Consider the following 7,963-nt stretch of genomic DNA (forward strand, 5'->3'; position numbering starts at 1 on the left):
AATTCCTGTACACCTGTCAATCTTGATGTGCCAACAATGACATTTTGATCGATTGCACATGTCTAGTGGCAAAATTCGTCATTCATTCCCTCCAGCTGATTGCTGTCATGTGACACACGCAACCACAAGAAAACGGAAGCGAGAACGAGCCATATGGGGTAAGTTAAACGATGTAAATGTAGTAAATAATAATGTTGTTGTTGTTGTTGTTTCGAAGAAATAAAGGCATACTAGTCTCCTGACCGACCAAAGCTCCTTGTTCATGCTGTAAAACGACTAGAATCACGCGAATTTAGTGCAATTTCTTATTACAACAATGTCTTGAGTGTAAAAGGCGTGGGCATACATGATAATTAGCCAAATAAATCATTGTTCACGACACTTTATGGTTAAATGATCGAAATGAGTGCGATGGCGATATAATCCTACTTTTCCATTAGTTGACATGGTCTTTGACATTAAATTAAGATGGTCAGTTTCATGTAATAAGCTGTATTTGTGATCTAGTCTGGGTAATTCATGTGACCAAAAATGTTGTTATAGGCTAACGTTTTTCTGGAAAAAAAGCAGGACAACATCATTCCCATCTCCAAAATATAGCATTTTTGCAGTATAGGCTACAATGCAGTTTTTAATGTCCAATGTGCTATGTATTTTCCTGCATACGAACTACTCCTCCAAAACAGTGTTTACACTGGAAGTTGTGGAGTTGAGAAGCCTATTCTAGTATTTGAATGACAGTTTTACTCTTTTCTCACCTATACTAAATGTCTATGAATTGCAGTGATAAAATTGACAGGTGCAATGTTTTCTAGACATATCTTTGTCTTTTTTTGTTTTAATTTCATCATGTTTTCACAGATCCTTGCTCCTGATATCCTGAAGTATGGCTTGCATTTCATTATATGACTCCAACAGTACACTCACAGAAAGGAGAGTGGTGTCAAACTACAAGACCGCCAGCATGTAAACAAGGCCTTTGTTTGTCCTTGTTTGGCTACTCATTTGTCTACTTCCTGAAGAGGCTGAAGCATGCTGGCGTTGACACCTCAGTCCTTGCTTCCATTAACAGTTGTGTTATAGAGCATATCGTCATATCATGGTCTACTGCAACGGCAATTGGCAGGTATTTTACATCACTTTTACATTACTTTTACTGTCATACCGTATTTAGAAAATAGTCATGATCCCCCATTCAAAAAAGAAAAACTTTACTTTGTTGATATCAAAACTTACACCTGGGGCCTGTACTACGAAGCGGGGTTACTGGCTTAGCTGGGTAACTTCGAGAGTAAGTTGATCACGTGTGGCGTAACTTCCCGGTTAACCCGTACTACGAAAGGTGGATAGCTTTTAACCGAGGTATGCTGCCATGGCAATTTACGCTGCATCTCAAACCTGCTCCGAGCAGGTTATGATCTTGGTTAACCCGAAGTTTGCGGTTAACCACACCCCACAAAGTCGACGTAGGCTACTTGGAAGATACATTATTGGAGCGCAAATTGTAAGCGCCTCTCTTCGCAAGGCGAGGGTTTTTAAAGACCGCCAGAATCTTTCTCCATATAATATTCTCTATGAAAGATAGCCTATACATTCTCAGCCGAGGGAATTCGTTGCATTTGTCAGCTGATCGAAGCAAAGTGGAGGCTATAGGCTATAACATATTTTCATAATTAAGAAATAGGCCTATTAATGCAAGCTATAACTAGGTCTATATAAACCTTCTGAATGTTTTTGAGTTTCATTTTCACCTGCTGCCAGCGGCACTGCCGTTGCATCTACAGTAATGTTCACAGGATTATAGGCATACACTAAATCAGTCAATGGGGCTAAACATTCAATCATCCTTATTAATCTGCATGGCATGAATTGTGTTGCATCTGTAGTAGCCTACTCTTATGAACTCAAAATGTATTTATTTCAACACATTTCAGACTTTCCGCAAGCTATTAATCCTCCGTAACACATAGGCGATTTAAGGAACATGAAATAAAACTTTACTTTCATATCCGATCTGCAATACGTTGCCAACAGCCTTGTCTTGCTTTGTTTGTTGCCCACGTATTTGATTTGTGTCGTAGAGTGGGTTTTAATTCCTCGCAACTTGTTATAATCATTGCGCAATCCTTACTATCTGTAAAATAACGTGATCGCGTCATCATTAAAAGTGGTGGCTTTGCGCTGTAACAGTAACCCGCCCATTTTATGTGAACGCGCACCAACTCCGATGAGTTTAACCCCAGTTCAACAAATCAACTTCTTACTCAGCGTCGTAGTACCGATTACCACCAATGAAGATAACCAGGTTTTGTCAACCCCGGTTTAGCAAAGTAACCCTGGGTTACATCTGGGTAGGTTGAGCTCCCTTCGTAGTACAGGCCCCTGGGGCCCGTTGCACAAAAGCAGAATTAAGATATCCGGGATAAGTTACTGAGCTGCGATCACTGAATCCAAAACAAGAGCATACCGGCTTAATTGGTTGCACAAAGACCAATCCAGGATAAGCAGACACAGATTCATCAAGCCAGGTGTAAGTTATCCGATATGTGTGCGCGTTCTCGTTTCTCCCCAAATAACTCACGGTTGGAATAAAAAAGACGCGAAAAATAGCGTCTTGCACACAAAGTGAATAACCGCTTTTATAGACATAGATATAGACTAACAACGAGGTAAAGTTTTACTTTTTTGGATGGGGGATCATGATTATTTCTGTTATATAGCGGGAGTAGGTGTGGCAGATCAACTGAATGCAAATTTACGTATGCACCCACGTGTGTGAGAGCTTCCTTGTCTCGGCACACAACGTCATTAGGAAGCGCTTTGCCACCGCAAAGATGCACAAAGTATCTTAATTTGTCTTAAAAGCCGAATTAGTTCAAAACACCTTCGAAAAATGTCCCCTCTACTTCCAATCAACTACTACAGCAGCCTATTCATCAATCATCTGTCAAAAAAGAAGCAAACAACGAGTAGGCTATGTTATTAATTATAAGGCCACCATAATTTAAATGACATCCATATGGTATTAGGCAGACATTCTGCTGTGTTTTGCGAGTAAATGCATGTTGCAAATAATATATAAATGGAATCTACAGCTCTTTAAAAAAAATCACGTGGAGGTCTCATTTGAATGACAGCTAGCTGAACCAATCAGATTATGTAATTACCATTAGAATCAACTTATCTTGGCTGTGAGCCTGGTCAGGAGCAGGCTAGCTCCACAGAATAAATCGCCATGGTAACTTATACCATAACATATCCTGCTGCCCCCTATCCCGCTTTTGTGCAACTGGATCACGGATAAATTGAGCCAGGATAACCAAGATATCCCGGGTTAATCCCTTATCCTAGTTTTGTGCAATAGGCCCCTGGCTTGACATAGTTGGATTGGCGTTAGTGAAACGAGTTGCGCAAGGATGACCAGACAACGCTATTCGCTTTATCACTTATCTTGGATGTCTTAATTCTGCTTTTGTGAAACCCCTCTGCTGTTGTTGTCTGTTGTCGTTGTTGTTGTTCTGTGGTGTATGTGTTGTTGTTGTGTGCGCTGGTAGTAACATTGTTGTGTGTTGTTTTGGTGGGCTGATGGTTGTTGTGTGATCGTTGTTGATGTGTGATCGTTGTTGTTGTGTGATCGTTGTTGTCGTTGTGTGATTGTTGTTGATGTGTGATCGTTGTTGTTGTGTGATCGTTGTTGTTGATGTGTGTTCGTGTTGTTGTTGTTGTGTGATTGTTGTTGTGTGATCGTTGTTGATGTGTGATCGTTGTTGTTGTGTGATCGTTGTTGTCGTTGTGTGATTGTTGTTGATGTGTGATCGTTGTTGTTGTGTGATCGTTGTTGTCGTTGTGTGATCGTTGTTGTTGTGTGATCGTTGTTGTTGATGTGTGTTCGTGTTGTTGTTGTTGTGTGATTGTGTGATTGTTGTTGCTGTTGTTGTTGTGTGATAGTTGTTTGTCATCATTGTTGTTGTGTGATCGTTGTTGTTGTTGTTGTTGTTGTTGTTGTTGTTGTTGTTGTTGTTGTTGTTGTTGTGTGATTGTTGTTGTTGTGTGATCATTGTTGTTGTGTGATCGTTGTTGTTGTTGTGTGATCGTTGCTGTAGTAGTGCTTCAGTGACGGTCTTTTCATGTTCTGTGTGTTTTGTTTCCCTCTGTTTGCAGGCAGTGTGCTGTGAGGACTGCTGCCCTGATTCATACGGAAGAAGTTCCAAGCCCGCAAGTAAGTTCACTCACTTATTAGCGAGGTTAACAAGGTATGTTGCGCTCAAAGCCAGGATATGCTGTGACACGAAAGTGGCTCTGTTTTAGCATCGCGATATCACCATGGTATCTTATGCTCACAACTAAACCTGGTCATAGTTTATATACAATTCTGCAAAATATTTACACTTAGCACGCATTCACCGCATGGGCTATTTTTTGACAGCACTGTTCCCCATTCTTATTTATCACAGTGGTATTTCCCCGCACTGTGATCTGACTGTTTTACTCCTCATAGGAGTTCATTATCATGACTTGTTCGAAATGGGCAAAATATACAGCTCTCGCTCGTGGATTCTCCATGTTGTAAAGGTGATTGAACTGTCGCTAAATGCCCCGGACAACGGACAACTGGTGCGGACAACCTGTGGGGTATCCTACAAAGCAAGTTAGACAAATCTAGGTTATCTAGACATATCGAGGCTGCACAAAGCCTTAACTCGGGAATTAAGTTAAGTGATCCTACGACAACGGTTATGTGATAAATTTGTCAAACTAGGCTTTCAGCTCAGATCTGTGCGCGTTCTCGTGGTTGGGGTGATTTTGACCAATCGGGAAACGTGGAGACGCACAAGACAGCCTAGGTTTAAAAACGATTACTTCCGCATTTATGAGCGGTAGCGAAATCTAGGGTGGTCTTTTTTAGTGTCTAACCTATAACATCAAAAAATCGATGGTCATCAGATATTGTATGGTATGCATGTCCATGGTAGTGATATATCTGCATGCGCAACATAGTTAAAAGCGGCTTCGAGTTTCAAAATGTTTGAAGAGGCGGAGCTGCTCCAGTAGATCCAGTGAGATGACTTCGTTTTTCAAGATAATTGATTGGTCAGTAGTCAGTAGGATTAGTCAGAGGGCGGTGATTTTTCACGATTTGAGTTATAAGTTAGCACATAACCTGCTCCCGACCAGGTTTGGTTGCGAGCATAAGATACCATGGTGATACAGCGACGCTAAAACAAATCCACTTTCGTATGACAGCATACCCTGGCTTTGAGCGCAACATACCTCGCTAAGCCACTAATCGAGCTTCGTAGGACACCCCACAGGTTTGATAAATTAAACCCGTCAGTGAGCTTTGTGATACCACTCATCTCTGATTGCGACTTTTGTATTTGTCGATCCAGGTTATGTTCAGCGAGATTCGTAGTATACCCCACTGGTAGAGACACACATACATACACTCATACACGTAGAATCGCATATAGCATTATATTATGCGTGCATGTATTTGTGTCTGTAGCTGTTTAGTTTATCCCCTCCTTTCATGTGTTTATGTAGTGGGCTCCATCAACTGTCCAGGGTGAAGTCGGTCTGTACTGATTGCACTACCTTCTACTTGATGATGTCTGGTAGCCGTGGCTACTGCCCTCAACCTGGTGTAAGTGTTTGTGTGTTTTGAATGTAATTTTTTTGTTCCATAGTGAGGGCTGTAGGGTATGTTATTGAGCATGCTCTAATTTGTTTGTCATATATGTGCTATTTAATGCATTACTCCAGAAAGTAATCATGATTATTACAGTTACTTAAAATAGTCCTCTTTATTATAATATTTTAAAGGCAAGTTTCTTTGAAAACAGAACAAAGTACACATCTGCATTACTTCTAAAGCCCAATTCACACCAAAGAAGAGTTGCAGCGGTGTGAATTAGAGGTTGCATGGAGTTGCAAGCTGTTGCAAGCCGTCTCAAAGCATTCAACATGTTTAGTTGCAGTTGCAAGGTTTTAGAACTTCACTGCTCGGCTCGGCTTGGCTCGTCGCGAATCTTTGGTCTAAACCCTGCTTAACTATTGCACCTGACTTGTAGGCTGCTAGTGTGGGTTTGCTTTTATTTGTCACACAAAACTGAGTAGTTTGCATTGATTATATTCATGGACAGGGTCAATTATAATATATGCATTTTCTCTTTTACAGACACTTGACACTTGACATTTACTGCCAAAAGGTACCATCAGAGCACCTCTCCCTACCCTGCAGGACATCTATACCAGAAGAGTACAGAGGCCCAAAATATTTCAAAAGACATTTCACACCCTGACCATGGACTGTTTAAACCACTGAGGTCAAGCAGACGTCTCTGTTCCCACATGGCTAGAACAGACTGAGAAGGAGTTTCTTTCCTGAAGCCATCTGCATCCCGATCACACATAACTCTTTAAACTACATTATATAGACTTGCCATACTGCACTTACACACACTGCTCTGTTTACCACCTGAAAAGATTGTTGCTGCAATGTCTCAGGTTTTGTTCAAATCATGTCTACTGTATATCAAGGATGGTTCCCAAAACCAACGCCTGTTCGCCAGGCTCATTTTCTGCAAGGCCCTTGATTTGGGGAAAAGTGCGAAAACCAGTGACATTAAGGGTATGAACTTCTTTTTGTACACATTTACATACTATGGGTTATTAATGTTGTGCCAATATTTTAGCTCTCCATATATAATGTTGACACAAAAATATGTTTACAAGGCCCATAGTATCACCAGTTTTGCACCTTGTTCCTTATCTAGGGCCTCATATAAAATGAATGGGTATGCACTACAAACAATGGTCCAGTCATACTGAGAACATGTCTGTCTTTCATCTTCCACCAAGTTTGGACAAGCTAGGAACAATATTTTTTTAAATATATCAATGCCTAAAGATGGCCTCCAAGATAAGGAATTTCTGAGAGTGTAAATGATACAAAATCAAGGGTTAAAAGGGGTATGGAATTATAAAATTGAGCAAAAATATTTTACAGGTTTTGGGACTTAAAGGTAGTCAAGAGCAAAATCTGAGACGGTGCAGCAACTGTTTTCCTGGATTTTATCTGACTTGAAACAGAATGACCACCCTTCCCTATCGTTAAATTACATGTATTTCTAAATCCTTCTTTCTTTATCCTGTACACCTCTGCACAGGCAAGTTGAGAAGCTGAATGCCAGTTCTCTATGTATTTTACAATGATATCTCTGTATCTGACAATTCCTTGAATCCAATTTTGTATTGTGATATTTTGTGATGTCTACAGAAATAAAAATACTTGTTACCGACTTGTGTTGTTTTTAAGTTTTTTACATCATTTTGGCATCATTTGCAACTCATGGACATGTACACATTGGGTTGGCATTTCTAAGTATACTGTAGTGTTGTAGACTGATTCAATTTGGCATGTAACATCCTTGGATAACAAAATATGTGTGTGGAATGGAATCATCAACCCTCACATATTCACAGACTATAGTACTCCCTTCAAATCCTTTTTTTCCATCTTTAGCTCTGCCTCCTGGAAACACAGAAGCAGCTAAGCCTCAAATATGACAAACTATTTTGTTTTTACCCCCTTATCCAGCAAGCCCACAGCATGGCAAAGCATAGTGTTATAGTGACGCCCCCTGGCAACCATCCCTATTACCCTAGCAACGCCCTAGCAACCACCTTTTCAACGTCAACGTAGCAACCAGCATAGCAGCCAACATGATTACCACCATAGCAGGAACCAGCATAGCAACCGCATTATTTTGCACAGCAACCACCATACGTAGCGTAGCAACGCCCTAGCAATCATCTCAATGACCCTAGCAACGTCCTAGCAACCATCTTAACTACCCTAGCAACAACCTAGCAACCAGCTCTACAATGTCAACCTAGCAACCACTAAAGCAACCAACATGATTACCTAGCAACCACCATAGCAACCACTTTATTTATGCAT

At 40.7% G+C, this 7,963-nt stretch overlaps 1 long non-coding RNA gene across 1 annotated transcript; it reads left to right on the top strand.

Moving 5' to 3' along the window:
• The first annotated feature begins 270 nt into the window (after positions 1-270).
• Positions 271-7,283, top strand: LOC134088718 (uncharacterized). The gene is made up of 4 exons (XR_009939992.1): positions 271-1,126; positions 4,162-4,219; positions 5,545-5,644; positions 6,179-7,283. It is a non-coding gene; the product is annotated as an uncharacterized LOC134088718 (long non-coding RNA).
• The last annotated feature ends 680 nt before the right edge of the window (positions 7,284-7,963 follow it).

Source organism: Sardina pilchardus, chromosome 1, assembly GCF_963854185.1.
Source record: "Sardina pilchardus chromosome 1, fSarPil1.1, whole genome shotgun sequence".
NCBI classification, from domain to species: domain Eukaryota; kingdom Metazoa; phylum Chordata; class Actinopteri; order Clupeiformes; family Clupeidae; genus Sardina; species Sardina pilchardus.